General features: G+C 38.6%; 1 protein-coding gene across 4 annotated transcripts in view; it reads left to right on the forward strand.

The window, feature by feature from the left end:
• The window catches only part of GRM5 (glutamate metabotropic receptor 5), a 253,121-nt gene that overhangs the window by 146,477 nt on the left and 89,440 nt on the right, over nucleotides 1–17,204 (forward strand). The window lies entirely within an intron of this gene.

Here is a 17,204-nt window from a genome sequence, read left to right on the forward strand (position 1 = left end):
ACTCAGCCGGAGCAAACCAGAGACCACAGTAAAAGCTTATTCAAGTACATTTCCAGCACAGTTTTAGAAGTTTTGATTTCAGAACTGGGCGATAGTCATAGTTTTACATGTATCTTAAGCATCCCATGTGAAGCAGATATGTGAACTCATTATTTTTATGGAGAATGATGATTAACACTCACACTTTAAGGACAGAAGCCAGTAACCCTTATTCTGCTGTTTCTATCACAACATGAGGAAATTAAGGCATTCTGTCAAGCAATACAAGGACAAGAGCAGCAATTTAGGCTGCTCAAGAGATCAAATAGATATATTAAAATATTTGAAGAGGAAAAGATTTTTTACAAGGAAGAACCTCAAACAGAAGTGGGCAGGATTCACAGTGCATGTGAATAATCTGATTCATTATTTAAATTGCAGACTAGACCCATAATAGTAACACCATCATATTTTACAGTATCCTTTTGATGTTGACAGGTTTGCCTTTAGCAGGTGCAACCATTTAAAGTCAATAGCATATAACTATCTAATTAACATTTGGGTCTTCTAAAGTTCCTCTCCTCCAAGTGCTCAGAATACGACAGTGGATGATAACATTCCTACTGAGCCACATTTGGCATTGCTACTGGATATGATTACCCTTCCCTACGAAAGGATATCTTGTTATATACTCAGAACCACCACAGTCAAGTTCATCTTTATATAGACACATCATACTCAAACTCATCTGCCCACATTCCCTGCACTAACATATTGCCTAACTATGAGCATGTGGTCCTTTTCTGCAACCTCAGATACTCTTCCAGTATACAGACAAGATGACAAAACCTTAGCATTTGAAAGATTTAAAATTAGATAAAATGAAGCAGGACAAAAATAAATGTAAGTAATAATAAGTTATGGCTAAATTAGATGGCCTCTAAATACATCAGCAAAAATACAAAACCAATTTAACACTATAATAAGATTGGAAAAGATGGTTGTAGGAAATATTTGGTGACACTTTTCACTGTCATTAAGTTTTTCAGGTGCTTAAGTGCTTTGCTGAACTGAGGTGTAATTGACTGATGTGAATGGATGAAAAAGATTTGAAAAGAAGTAGAATGAATATTTTTACCTTTGGATTTTGAAATAATGTGAAGAACTATTAATTCAGCCATATAGAAACATAGAAAGCAAAACTTGTCTGGGTAGGTCTCTCTGTTATTATTCAGGCATTAACCTCTGGCTTTGTGTTTTCTATTAGGATTGTCTCTAGTACAATTTCACATCAGCAGCCAAAAAAAAAAAGAAATCTAGGAATAATGAAGGCATAAAATAAAGCATTATATTTAGCTCATTAAAGATGGGCTAATTTATTTGACTCTTTTTAGACATAAGCCTATACGATATGTAAGACTGTAAATATAAAGCATATGTTTGACCACTCACACCACTAACTAGAGATAGGAAAGCCAGAATATTAAATTTAGAATGTCTGGCATTTTTCAAAAGTGTTCAGGGCGAAGATCTTCCCTCACAATCATCCAGCATCCAGCTAAATCCAATCATCCAAATTGTTAAATTATCCAGAAGGGAATTTAGAAGTCTAAATAAATGGATTTGTTTTACATTTAACAAATTATAATTAGTACGAATCCATAATGCCTTTCACTGACAACTTTTGTTAAGCTTAAAAATTAATGAGGTTCTTTCTTCTCTTTCACCCTGAAACTTTCTCTCACAATGTTCCAAAATCCAGCTGAAAAGTTAGATGAAAGTTTTGTACTGATTTCAGTTGCTGTATGAAAAATCTCCTCTTTTTCATAAATCTTGTCCTGTCTCTAGCTTTGTTATGAAATAATTAATTTCTTTCTTCCAATGTCCTCTCCTTCTATACCATACTGTCTACACTGACTCGACTATTTGCTATGCTGTATATATGTATTGTCATATAGAGGGAGTTTATCATCAATTTACTAAAAAAGATTAATCTAATCCCTCAGGATCAAAATCTTCCCATTCCATGTCCCTTTTATTCAAGGGATTTGAGTTTATTAAAAAGTCACATTATAAAACACTAGTCTGTTCTCATCAAACCCCTACTCTAAAATTTAAGTGACATTTGTGTGTGATCTCTGTAGATTAGCAGAGCCTAAGAGTAGGATTTATCCCACTATACCTATATGTTGACTGTCTTGTATAATGCGGTCATTTAGTCTCTCTACAGTTGTGTAGGTAGATGAGTTGCACTTAGGACATATGGGCTTAAATGCGTGTCTTTTGAGTGGGTGATTCATGCTCTGCATGAATATTGCAGCTAACTTTAAAGCAGTTTAAATAAAGTGAGACAATCCCACCCTAAATAGAAACTTTTTGAAGATACTGTCTTTTACTTACAAGCACTTACCTCAAGGCACTATTTTCAAGGGATTAAAAGATTTAGAGATACAAGAAAGTATCCAACAGTTTTCAAAATCTAGGGTAACTGTTTCCTGCCAGTTTGTTAATACAGTATCTCATTAGATCCTCACTAGATTCCTATCTGTGCCACCACTATATATGAAGAGAGGTTTTAAAGATATGATGATTTTACCTTGGTGGCTGCCGAAAACCCCAGTGACAGTTTTAAGAAAAGATAATGAACTCTGACATTCACTTCATGAAACTCAAATCCAGCTATGATGAATTTTCTTGCTGGGAACGTCATGACCCATTCCAGACCCAACAGAATGTAAGCTTATGCTGACTGTACAAAAATTCCTTATGAAACCATCAGAATCTAAGTTATAGTCAGTCCTTCTCTTTAATATACTCTTTTGACCTGCAGTGAGCTGAGGGATTCCAATTGGTTTCTGGCAGAATCAAATAAGTTCCTCCGCATCTCACATCGGTGTTTTTTTGTAGTACTTCATGGGTTACTCATCAGTTCCTCAAATATTGAAATGCTGTGAGTTAGCTATTCTTAATGGATACACTAATATTTATGTCATTAAAGATCACTGAAGCAAAGTGTGGCATATTCTAGGGAAGGGAAGGAAAGGGAAGGGAAGGGAAGGGAAGGGAAGGGAAGGGAAGGGAAGGGAAGGGAAGGAAAAATGAGAAGCTAACCCTTTGAAATGTCAGAAACTGCTGCCCTCCGGTAGCAGCTGTATTTGTTTTGAAGAGAACTGTCTTTTCATCCAGTTTTTTACTTGAAATAATTGCAGGCTTTATTCCAGACAATCATAATACAATCAATATTATGAGAATGGGCATCAGAGTGAAGACTTTGGTACTTTATTAAAATATCATGCAAAACTATAGATGCAAAAGAAATAACCACTAGAAAACTGGTTGGATACATAGAATACTTTGTTGCTTTTTCTTGCAGTCACACTGGTACTGCCAGTGCTAATAACAGCAACAACCATTTACATTTGTATAGTCACTCTTATTCCAAAACACATGGAAAATCATAGGCCAAATTATGCTTTTGGTTATATGGCTTCGTAAAGGCACAAGATGCTTCCATTCCAGAGTTGCACTACTGCCATGAAGAGCAGTTTTATCTTTACTCTTCACAAGGACTGAATAATACAAAGTCCTCTTTTGGTTGGAATGTAAAATTGCTGTGTAAATACAGCATAGAAAACATATATTTTTCTCAGGACTTAAAGAAACCATTTGAAAAATGTTAGCCAGAAATTGTACTTCAAAAGAGTGTGTTTCTTCTCTGTAAAGGTTATAGCAGAAAGGTGACATTTATTGCTTGTAACAAACAGCTCCTTCCTTAGTGACTTGCATCACAAAGTGAGCAATCCTGCCTTTTCCAAAGACTGAATGGTACAGGCATACCAAGAACCCCTACAAGTAAAAGATAGCAATATGTTAACAATATAAGCACTATTTGAGCCAACTATCTGTTAAAAATTTAATGAAAGAAACCCTCAAAAGCATCCTGAGAGACATTAACGCCTGATCTTAGCTTCAAGAGCTTTTCTTAGTAAATCACTCTGAATTAGCACATTTTCTGGACATCTCATTCATATTTGAGCACCAAGTTTTTCACTGACTGGCTGAAGATCTTGCAAAGTACAACATCATTTTGCCTTCTCTGCAGTTGGCAGAATTTCCATATCTGGGATCTCAGCCTGGGTTTTGCCAGACTGTGGGGTAAATCTGGCCAATGACTTTATGGGTAGATAGAAGAAAATTATCTCTTCTTTGAGATTGAATCACTTTTTATGTTCCTGCCCTGTACCCATCTCACTGTCGGAGAAAAAAAGAGACAAGCTGACCAAAAGGTCATGCTGCTTCTTACAAAAAATTTTGTAATTTCAAGTTCTTTTTATCTTTTCACACTGTAATAATCCTCAAACCAAATTCATTTCCCTGTGCAAATGGAACATATGTTCAGCTGAGTGATTCCTCCAACCCTAGAAGGCCAGTGTTTACAAATGCTGATTCAGAGCATATACTTTCTACCCTAGATATTTCTGGAACTGGAAGACTTGGGTCCTCTCTATCTTAGGTTTATATACATCTTAGGATTACATATCACCGAGTAGATTTATGCACAATATCATCATAAAAAATACTGACAAAAAAAAAAAAGAAAAAATTTCTGAAGGTTTTAGATCTTTCTAAAATTAAGATAAACACCAAAGCACAGAATGTTCAACCTTCAGTTCACCTGAACACATGAATCTTCATGTTATTACACCAATTAATGCTATTGTACCTTGAAATCAACAGATATGTGAAAATCATGTTTCAGATAAGAAAATATAGCAGAATATTATAGCTATAGTAGTAAATAGGGTAAGAATTAAGAATAGGAGAAACTTAAATAATCAGAAACCCCAATGATGAGACCCAAGAAAAGCCTACAGAGTTCACTAGCTCTCTTTCAAATATCTAGTTTTTATAAACCTAGCAATGTCACACAGTGCTATGGCTTGTCTGGGCATTTCAGTTTGCCTCTTACTGGCTTGTGATAGCATGATATTATTGACTTGCCTTCTGTCATGTAATAGTGGTCATGTAGTTGTTATTGATCTGCACCTGAAGCAAAGCAACATCTTTGCTTTCTCTGAGAAAGTAGATATCTACAGCCCAGAATTATCCTACCTAAATGGAGCATTAAATGACATGCCTAAGTTGGAAGTGTTATTATTTAGATATCCTGTATAAAGGACTCTTCTTGATGACAAAAATAATAATTATGTCCTGGGCACCCTTGTGTGGAGCACAGAGAGGACCCAGGAACAAACACTGTCTAACCTGAGCATGACCAGTTTGTACTCCTGGCTTCAAAGCCAGAAAAGTCTCGAAGTTAGTCTTCATCTAAGAAGTTGCTTTCTTCACCCATATAGATATAGCCATATGGAGGTAACTCTCCAGTTTCTCTGATATGTTATTGGAGAAGCTACCCCTGTTACTGTGGAAAACTATTCATCAGGTGGCCTCAGCTGAGGAAAGTCCCACTGCAAACTCTCAACACGGTGAACAGGGTTAAAGAAAGGACATCTGCCACATAGGTGAATCAAATATGATATGAAGTAAACCATCAAGATGCCAAAGGTCTGTTGTATTTGTTTCTTTTCCTGCATTTCTGTGATCCGCAGGACAATCCCACCACCTGCTCACATACAGCTGCCTTCATATGTATTTTTACCAGCATTCAGAATTATCTCAGAAAGCTTATTAATGCAAACTGAACAATAAGATTATGGACCACTCGGTGGATAAAAAACTGGCTCGATGGCCGCACGCAAAGAGTTGTGGTAAATGGCTCGATGTCCAGTTGGAAACCTGTAACGAGTGGTGTCCCTCAGGGATCAGTGTTGGGACCGGTCCTGTTCAACATCTTTGTCGGCGACATGGACAGTGGGATTGAGTGCGCCCTCAGCAAGTTTGCCGACGACACCAAGCTGTGTGGTTCGGTTGATACGCTGGAGGGAAGGGATGCCATCCAGAGGGACCTTGACATACTTGTGAGGTGGGCCGATGCCAACCTTATGAAGTTTAACCAAGCCAAGTGTAAGGTCCTACACCTGGGTCGGGGCAATCCCAGGCACTGCTACAGGCTGGGCAGAGAAGAGATTCAGAGCAGCCCTGCAGAAAAGGACTTGGGGGTGTTGGTTGACGAGAAGCTTAACATGAGCCGGCAGTGTGCGCTTGCAGCCCAGAAAGCCAACCGTATCCTGGGCTGCATCAAAAGAAGCGTGACCAGCAGGTCGAAGGAGGTGATCCTGTCCCTCTACTCTGCTCTCGTGAGACCTCACTTGGAGTACTGTGTACAGTTCTGGTGTCCTCAACATAAAAAGGACATGGAGCTGTTGGAGCGAGTCCAGAGGAGGGCCACGAGGATGATAAGAGGGCTGGAGCACCTCCCGTATGAAGATAGGCTGAGAGAGTTGGGGCTGTTCAGCCTGGAGAAGAGAAGGCTGCGTGGTGACCTCATAGCAGCCTTCCAGTATCTGAAGGGGGTCTACAAGGATGCTGGGGAGGGACTCTTCCTTAGGGACTGTAGTGGTAGGACAAGGGGTAATGGGTTCAAACTTAAACAGGGGAAGTTTAGACTAGATATAAGGAAGAAGTTCTTTACAGTGAGGGTGGTGAAGCACTGGAATGGGTTGCCCAAGGAGATTGTGGATGCTCCATGCCTGGCGGTGTTCAAGGCCAGGTTGGACAGAGCCTTGAACCACGTGGTTTAGGGCAAGGTGTCCCTGCCCATGGCAGGGGGGTTGGAACTAGATGATCCTAAGGTCCTTTCCAACCCTCACGATTCTATGATTCTATGATTCTATGATTATCAGACTATGCCAAAGGAGTGATCTGAAAGTCAGGCAGGAAAGCTGAAATAGCGTTAAAGTTCAAATACATTGTACAAAAGTAAAAATTGCCAATTGCTTTGAATGAATGCTGGTACCAGCAAGCTTTTCTTTTTCTTTCTTTTTTTTTTAAGCAAAGCAAAATTCAAACCTTTGACATCCTTGCTTACTGGCAGACTTGTAAAGCTGGATTTATAAAGCACTTAATACAGATATGTCTGGATGTACACCAGTAATTGTTCAGTAATTAGAATCTTTTGCTAGGTTTTATATTCATTGCATAGAAATAGATGCCACCTTCAGCTGAACTATGAAACTTTTAAGGAGTCCCAGTGCCAGCTCCAGAAAGTGCTCAACATGGGGAGGCCTAAAGGATACAATCTGCATTAATTCTTGCAAAGGTCTATGAAACCACAGTGCATGAATACATTAACAGAAGGCAAACATCTTGTCCTATTTCACTGCCTACCTTGGCACTTCAAGCACCAAGGAACTACCAATTATTTTAATTATCTTCTCTCTGTTAACAATAGTGCTTGGCTTCTTGGGCTTCTGAAGATCTTTTATTCTAGAAGACAGATACTTTGTAAATGGAGATACTAATTCAGGACAGATTCTGATGCTTTTACTCACATCGAGTAGTAAATTGCTCTGGAAGAAGTTTTGCTAATTATCACAGAGAAAGGTTGTTAGCAGCAGCAGGAGACATTTCAGGCCCTTTCTCTGAATTATCAAGGCAGAAAGTAGAACATCTTTGGATGTGTACGAAAATTTCTCATTTAAGAAATATCTTTCAATGAAGGATATATATCAAGTACTTCACCTATTTGAAAAAGATTTTTGAGCAAGATACTTCTGCCAGGAGCAAGAATTAGGTTTATAAGAGCTGCTCAGGTGTGAGGAAATAAAAGTAATAAGTGGGCTTCACTTTTTGGTGCTGCCGACATAGTAGTACTCAACTAGTATATTTGGGTGCATAAGAAATCAAATGCTATTTTTCTGATTAATTCCTTTGTTTATTTGGTGCATACATTAGAAAGATTAATCTTCTTAAAATAAAAAAAAGCTGTGGAATGTCCTTCCTGATGTGTGAATGATCTGAGTCTTAGGAGAGGCTGGGTTCTTTGTTCTGAGAGTTTCATTGTGGAACTTGGATGAAGCTCTTATCATTACTAGTAGACTCCATGTTTTCCTGTACACTGAGATGACTTGAAATAATGTCATGACCTATAAAAGTTAAGTCTACAGGCTTTAGCCTCTGTATCTTGATGAACTAGGTGTAAATGATATAATGTCAAAGGCCACATGCACCAAAACCATCTTCAAGCAATATCAACCTTGGGGAATGATAACAAGGATCTTCCATGTTACTGTGATCTGCTACACAGTTAAACATAGAATATTGGTCTAAGGTAGCAAAGGGTACTATGTTCCTTATCCTTTCCACGGAAACAGAAAGAAGTCCAAGCCTGCTTTTCCTTACGAAAAGATGTAGAGCATGTTAGCAAAAGGCAAGAAGTCGAGAGGTAGTAATGGATAATGCTGAGGGCTAGAAGAAACTCAGGATTGAGAGAAGACATGGACAGAAACCTTTTGGTTGTTAAAATATCTGTGATAAAACAGGCATCTCACATGCACATATGCTTACAGAGTGTGATTTTGATGGATGTTCTTGATTAACTGCTACTCTTAGAGATAAGTTTTCATTGAAAAGCTCATGTTTCTCATTTACTTAGCTTAGCTTGGTGAGGCCTTAGATTTGGGACTTTGGTTCAGTTCCTTATGAGTTTGGAATCAGTTAGCAAATAAACACTCTGGTTCTGTATTTTGACTACAAATGTCCCTGAAGCAAAAAAGGTTTCAGAGCTATTTTAGTCCCTGTTTATTTATAAGTAGATTATTATTAAAGATGGTATAAAAATCCATTACTGTCCTCTGGGTAGTGTTAATATTGCAAAAAGAGGTTTTTGCACTGAAACTGGGATAGGAAAGCAAAATGCCACACTCTTTCATAGAATAGAAACTCAGATGAGGAAAATGTAAATTTGGAAACACTGGGAAGGCCATGTCTACAGAGGCATTAGTTGGATTTAGTACTTATTAATATTATGCGCATATCAGGAGACCTGTAATGATGCCACTTTTTTAGTGAATTTATTTTGCTTCAGTAGGGATCATATCGTGTTTGAACTGGGAATTTTTAAGTCTGAACATGCAAGTAGATACAATTAGGTTAAACTCAATAGCCAGGACCAGTAAAGATTTGCTTCTTCTCTGGCTGGGTGCAGAAGGAGAATAATCAGGAGGGTAAACATCCTTGACCAAATGTAAGAGACTCACTCCAGAGGTGGTATAATCCTGGATGTACATATAGATGGAGGCACAAGCATCTCAAGTGCAACCCTGCAGAAAGGCATTTAGGGGTTTTGGTTGGTGGTAAACTCCATGAGTCAACAACTTGTTGTGATGGCCAAAAGGGCCAAATGTATCCTGGGATGCATTAAGCACAGTATAGCTAACTCCTGACAGGGCATGAAGCAATGGCTTAAAGCCGCATCAAAGGAAGTTCACATTGGATATTAGGCACAAGTTCTTCAATGTGAGGGTGGGAAAGCACTGAAACAAGCTCCACAGAGAGCATGAGCTGGGAGAACAGGAAAGCAGTATGGAGATACAAAGTATCAATTTTAGAATGTTATTTTGGGAAAAATTGAAGCAGAAATGTCATCTTGATCTGTAAAACTTCACTTTTGCAGTTTGCCATTTTTCATTGTGTATTTGCTGTTGGGCAGGAACAGTAGGAGCTCTTTCATTGTTGTTTCTTTAGCAGTTTTGTATACATGGTGTTTTATGACTTGAGTTGTCCTGATTCTGCATAAGGCAGGCAGTTTGGTCACTGGTAACGCATAAAAAGTCAAACTGTCCCTCTGTCAGCATGTGAATCTCATACTTAGATCCTATTTGCTGTTATACTACTGCTAGTACATCTCCCTTCATTGTCACTGTAGGAATATAATTCTTTGTCCATACGCTGCTACCTGCTCCTCCATTCCTGCTGCTCCTATCTCTTCATTTGACATAATCTATGTCTCTTTTTATGCCTCTAGTGTTCTTTTCGTATTCCTTTTTCCTGGTTTTATTTCCTCTTCCTCCTTTCTCTTGCCATTTCTCTCCTCTCACACAATTTTTAGAAAGGAGTGTGGTTAATACATATCTGTCCTAAAATGACGAGAAATGTAGAGGTGGTGATCTGTTCTTCCAGCTCATGCTCTCAGGAGGGTGGTGCTGGACGTGGATCTGGTCAACTAAATGTCACATGGAGACTACCCATTACATCTCGACTTTCATATTCCCTGCTTTTAACTGTGGTCACTTCTTTGTAATGATTGCCTTGAAAACAGCTCTTCCCACTTTGCTCCCTTAATCATGCTCAAACCCAGAATGGCCACTCCACTATGTCTTTGAAGTCCAGTCCTTGGCTTCTCTCCTTTGACATTCATCAATCTCCATCCCTGAACCACATGTTATTGGAAGTATTCAAGACCCTAGCTTAAAGGACGTTGTATTTCACTTCAGAAGGATTTGATAAGTTGTTACTCCTAAAGAAAGAACATAAAGAAGCAGTTTGCTTGTTTTCCCATCTTTATTAGTGGATGGAAAGTAAACGAGGGTTATTTTCAGGAGCCTGACCCAATGTAGTTCAGCAGTATCTCTGATTACTGAACAGAAGTGTCATACAGCAAACCATTTCTCTCTGGTAGTCTGCTGTGTATGATTGGAATGTAATTATATTGTCTGTGAGACAGAAAGGAACAAAAATACAGTGGCAAAATGTCCCTTAAAACTACAAATGTTCCCATCTGGAAGCCTGTCTCACCCTCAAAAGTAGCTTTAAGCAAAGCAGTATTTTCCCTGTTTTTGCCCACTGGGCTGCTCAGGTTCAAGCTACCTACCCTGAACACAAATTTGAATCTACAGAAACTCTGAGTGGAAGAGACCACTTTGATCACTAAAGCAGTACAAGTTTCCTTTCCAAGTTTTATTTTCCTTGTTGATTCACTTGAGGGAAGGAATGCTATCCAAAGGGACCTGGACAGGATTGAGGAGTAGATCCATGGCAAAACTTACAAAGTTCAACAACACGAAGTGCAAGATCCTGCATCTGGGTCAGGGCAATCCCCAGTATCAATATAGGCTGAGAGGTGAAGGGATTTAGAGCAGCCCTGCTGAGAAGGACTTGGGGATACTAGTGATTGAAAAAGTGGGCATAACCCAGCAATATGTGTTTCAAGCCCAGAAAGCCAACTGTGTGCTGGACTGCACCAAAAGGAGCACGACCAGCAGGTCAAGAGAGTTGATTCTACCCCTCTACTCTGCTCTTGTGAGACCCTTCTTGGAGTGCTGTGCTCAGTTCTGGGGCCCCTAGCACAAAACATACGGGGACATGTTAAAGTGAGTCCAAAGGAAGGCCACAAAAATAATCAGAAGCTGGAACACCTTTCCTGTGAAGAGAGGCTGAGAGAGTTGGGGTTGTTCAGCCTGGAGAAATTAAGTTTCTAGGGAGACTTTATTGAGGTCTTTCAGTATATAAAAGGGGCTTATAAGAAAGATACTGGGAAAAGGTTTACGAAGTCCTGTAGTAACAGGACAAAGGGCAATAGATTTAAACTGAAAGAAGATAGACTTAAATTGGACAAAAGTAAGACATTTTTTACTATGAGGATCGTGATGTGCTTGCACAGGTTGCCCAGAGAAGCTGTGGCTGCCCCATCCCTGGCAGTGTTCAAGGCCAGGCTGGGCGGGGCTTGGACCAACCTGCTCTAGTGGAAGTTGTCCCTGCCCATGGCAGAGGGGTTGGAGTAGATGGTCCTTGGAGGTCCTTTCCAACCCAAACCATTCTATGATTTTATGATTCTATGATTCTGTGGTTCTATGGTTCTAGACTATCAAACCATAATTTTGTTGTTTTCCCTTTGAGCATCATCAGGCTTCTTGACTGGAAGGAAGCATGTGGCAATATAAACAAAAGACGGCAATGGTTGACACCTGCTCAGAGACTCTGTAAAGTTACTAATGTCTGGGCACAGCAGAAGAAACTATATATATGCATATATCTCCAGTGCAACTACGAAATGGATAAACTAACTGATGAACACAAATCCCTGTTCAGTCACCATGTTTTCAAGAGTCATGTTCAGAGAACCTGTTGATGCCATCAGAATGTCCAGTTTTCTAGATTTAGACACCAGAGTCACTTCTTACAGCATCAGGATGTCCCTGTGCTGCTATGACACACCTGAGGCTTGGGCAAGAAACATATAAGAATGTAGTAGATGGAAACAAACAGAACACACTGAGTTAACAAGTAGAAAAAAGAGTATTATTCAGCAGATTCATTAACACAGCCTTAGCTAAGCAATGCTTTGCCATACACACAAACCATTATAAATGTCATACTTTATATGTGTAAGCCTGTAGGAGTGCTTGCAGAATAAAACAGAAGCACCGTATGCACTGCTGAAATAGAATAACAGCTTTGTTTTCTCTCAGAAAAAAATCTAGTCTTTTTTGCCATTATTCTGTCTTTATTTCTTTTACAAGATGATAGCCAAAGAAATGAATTCATTTTTGGAACCCTGGAAGAACAGAAGATGATTGGAGTTTATATAAGTAATTCTCTAAATTAGCAGTTTCTTAACCTTAGAACAAGAACATGAATGGCATCAAATCTAAACCTTCTATCTGGAAAAAGAGTTCAGTACAAGGTCTCTTGCCTTTGATTTATCTGGGAAAAGAACATCTGGAACTGAGTAATAGTTTAGAAGACAAAATGAAAAAGAACCTGATTTTGAAATCTTTTTGAGTACTCTAATCTGTACATCTTTAGAAAGCACCTGAAAATCACCACTGTACAGAAAGTCATAGTTGTTAGAATGGCTTTGTAGATAATTTATAGTGAAAGTGTTAAATCATGGGCTGGTTGACACATCATAAAAAAATTGCACTGTAGATTGTTTGTCACAGAAAAACATATTAGTGTCTTCTTGCTTGTAACGTGTGGATTTGGGGCAGAAAGTGGTGGATTTGGCTCCAGGAATCAGTAGGCAGAGAAGAATTTTCTCCCCACAGTAGAATCTCTTTGAGGAAGAGTGTTCAAACTCTGAATATGTCTACACAAGTGGGTGATTTGTGTACAGATTTATGTAGAGACAACACTTGTCCGTTTGGGTTTTTTTGAGATGACAGGGTGCAGGGGCCATGGCAGTTGTCAGCTACATTACAACTTGCAGTAGCACAAAAGTTTTATTCAAGTGAGCTCTGCAGCACAAATAATGATAGTGAATACACTTCCTCTTCATTGCCCTTATTCCTGCACTAGTGGATTGACCTTAACAAGTCTCACCAAGGAAATGTTTGTGATTGAGAGTGTGACGGGAGATCACCCTTCCTCCACCATCCTTCCTCCGTTCACCATTGTCACACAGTTTTTCCCAGCAACTGAGGCACAGGGAGAGAGAGAAATGGAGTGGGACAGGCGCACAGCTGGCAGAGTCATGGGTTGCAGTTATGAGGACTATAAAACTATGTATTTCTAATATAACCTACATGGTTGGTCCCTATATAAGTAATATAATGGTAAAGCTTTGAGTGTTGCCAAAGGTTTTAGCAGAACTGCTGACTTGCATTTCTGGAAGACAGGGTGTATGTGGTTTTAGGCGTAGAATAATCAAGATAAACTCAGATATTTTCATCTTTTTAAAAAATTATTACTGCAATTATCAGAACTCCCAAAATAAATCAAGATCTTAAAAATTCTCTAAGTAGATATCATGGGTAGATTCATCTTCTGTACCTCAGAAATGGTGTGGCTTCAGCTCATCCCCTTAGACAGATGTGGAGTATAATTTTCGCCTTTAGTGTAATTTTTCCCATCACATTTTTTTACGTTTGTTACAGTTGGATTTTTTCTCTTTCTGTCTAATGACTAGCAAGAGAGTCATTAATCAGACATTGACATCTACTTTGTAGACATTTGCTTTGCCACACTAATCCTAACTCACGTTTTCTTTGATTACCTATACTGATGTCCTTGGGACCACCACTTGCAGAGTCTCAGTATGAGACTCTGAATGTGAGAGTCTGACACAGAATGAGATGCTAGAGACAATATTCGCCAAAGGTGTAAATCAGTACCATTTCCAAGACATTGATGGGAAAATATCAGAGCTTCAAACTGCAGTGACATTACTTTGGGTAATGCAGCAAATATAAAATAAATCATGGGAAAGATTAAGAAAAACCTGTTTATCTCTCTCTTGTGTCTACTCAGAAAGGTTTCAAATTAAGTCAATAATTTTACAGAATAAATATTCATCCACTAGAAGATAGAATTACACCAGGAATGCATATTATGTAATGTAAGCTCGCAAATAGCTGCCACATAATACCTTTGACCATATCTGTCAATTAGTGTTTTGCGATTCATGTGTTGATTATGAATTTAGTAACCAGGAAGTCATCCAGACCACAGGGTTTGTGTGCAAGTGTGTATGTGTTTAGTGTAGATATCTAGGACATCCTCACAGAGCTGGAATACATGACATAGGATCTACTGATTCTTTCTGAAGCAGCAGTTGGAAAATGGGTGGGATACCCTTAGACATCACAAATAGAACTAGATGCTTATAATTAATGAAAATGAATCCTGCCCTGTTCATGTCCTGTGGCAGACTGTAGAGCATTTGAAATGGCTCTAGACGTTTATCTTATATACCCATTACCACCCTTTTTCTGGACAAAAATCCTGCAAGTCTTAGATTCTTAAATTCTCAAACCTTGTTTAACACTATATATTTATTGCATTGTGAAAGCTGTTGAGACTGCATGAAACTTTCAGTTTGATTTCTAAGCTGTAAAGAAGAGAAGTACATTTTCCTCCAAGTGGCTAGTACTGCACTGCCAGCCGTAGGCAAGCATCTGCATCACAAGCCTACTGACTACTATGGAAGGGATGCAGAGGATAACCAATTTCTGTTAACCAAGTACTAAATATTGGTTGTACTATAAAATCAGCCTGACTCAATTTCCCTTTTTGATGCAATGATCATGTACAGGGTTTTTATGTGTGAAACAATCCCAGGAATAGAGTCCTTTTGCAAGCTGCAATGAAGACCCCAGAGCATTCATATTTGAAAACTTTCTAATCCTGGCTCTATAATAGCTGTTTACTGACCAGCACACAAACAGTGGTCATAAAATTACCTTATCATGTACATATTCCTTGCTACCACACAACAGCCTTTTCTATCAGCATTCTTAAATTATCAAACAGCTATTATTGATATGGAAAACAGTACACAGGTGAAAAAACACATGAAGTCGGAACACTGCAATTTATGAGAGTACATATAAATATCTAGAACCAATGGACAAGAATAGAAAGAAAAGCCTCAGGAAACCTAAGTAAAGTTTAAAACCATGTTTTGGTTAGAAATTTCTTTTAGGTGTATATCTACGACCAGTTGCCCCAAGATAATTATTTTACAGTCATATTTTCATATCTTAAATAAATGCTGTTTGCTTTCTCTTTGCTTTGGAAGCTGCATGTCAGGACAATATTGGCAAATTGACAGGAATGTTGATATCCCACTTAATTACATTTGTAGATCTCAGATATAAGATCAAAGGAAATGCACAAGTAAAACCATTTGCTTTACAGTAGCAGCCTGAGAAATAGCACAGACTAGACACAAAGTGATGTCAAAGGCACAGACTAATGCAAATACTCAAATTTCTGATAAATTACAATTTACAGTTCTGAGAAGCACAGGTGTTTTCATAATAGCATCCAGTAAAACAATCTGAGGCAGAAATGTGATTTAAAATTGATGATCTCCTTTGGACATTGCAGCTCAAACATGGAAGCTGTGTTTCAATATGATACCCAGCTGCACTAAGCTTTCTCTGAGTGAGCTGTCCTTATAATCCACTCAAATCAGTACAGTCATAAAACAAATGAGGATTATCAACATCTACTGCAAAATGATGCAGCTTTTGTGGCTTCTAGATTATCTTATTTTTAAGCAAATTGTATTCGTTAAGCAGTAACTGCAGGACCACCAATATTTGAAACTGAAGTATTTAGTGTTGTGATGTTGTGATGACCTAGTACTAAAGAGCTTCTATCCTTTGTGAGGGAAAAGTCATGTGTTGTGTATGGGGATGTGGAGAGAAGGAAGAGATGTTACCAAAGTATCCATTGCACAAACAAAAGTCTCACACGTCTCAGTAAAACCACGAAGGCCATTTCCAGCAGCTTTTGCTCACACCATCAAATCATAAGTAGGTCTTGTACTCCTTGTCATGAATGGAAGCCCTGTTCAGATCGCATTGGCTGCAATTATACAAGCACAGGTGGCAATGCCAGATGCAAGCTCTTTAAATCTCTTAGCACTACAGCCGCCTTTCCTTCCTCAGTGGAGGAATCAGGAGCATCAGTGTTTCACAGACCAGTAAGCAGCCCTGCTCTTCCGTGTTGTACCCTGTAAGGATGATGTCTTCCTCAGATCTGCAGAGGTAGTGCAGACCTCTGATTCAGTTTAATCTCTCACACCTGATGGCACTGGTACATGAATTCTGGCTTGATGAACAGGTCCCATCACATGAGGCTCTAAATTGTAACTCCTGAAGGTTACTGTAATAGTGAGGGAATTTGTACTTGGTTAAATAAAAAATACGCTTTCTGAGTTACAGGCAGACTTTAAAATAGAGATGTTTGATTCCAGCCATTACTGCAAAGAGGTAAGTGTCCTCAGCTGTCTTTGCAACCATTTTGTGTACTAGAAGGACTTTAAACAGGACAATAGGCATCTTTATCTTCAGTGACACTTTTCTAGGAGAGGATCCAGATTAACCATTACCTTTGTTTTATTTAGTGAAGCTTTGTGCTACTTTAAACTCCTTTCTCTGTATTTTTTGTATATGCATTATATCCATATACATGGGAATTCATACTGGAAAAATGAACGTTGGAAGGTTAAAATCAAACAGAAATATTAAGACCTCTTCCCTGACTGGCTGGTAATATTCTTTTGCATGTGATTTCTTCTTTTGGTGAATACCTGCAACAAAGATCATATTAATTCACAAAGCAGCTGTGTGGCAAAACACTCATCTTCACCAGAAAATAAAACTAATTGGAAAAAAAAAAATTAACTTACCTACCCAAATATAAATATGTTTTTCATTTCCTTAACCATATACCTTAGTGCATTGGCTTAATCTGTCAAATTGAACAGATTTGACAGACCTGTTAAATCTTTGCTTTTTCTCGATTTTTCCTGGTTGATAGAGCGTGTACTAAAATGAGCATGATATTCCTGACAGCTAAACTTTAATCTAAGCAGT

Source organism: Strigops habroptila, chromosome 2 (assembly GCF_004027225.2).
Source record: "Strigops habroptila isolate Jane chromosome 2, bStrHab1.2.pri, whole genome shotgun sequence".
In the NCBI taxonomy this organism is placed as follows: domain Eukaryota; kingdom Metazoa; phylum Chordata; class Aves; order Psittaciformes; family Psittacidae; genus Strigops; species Strigops habroptila.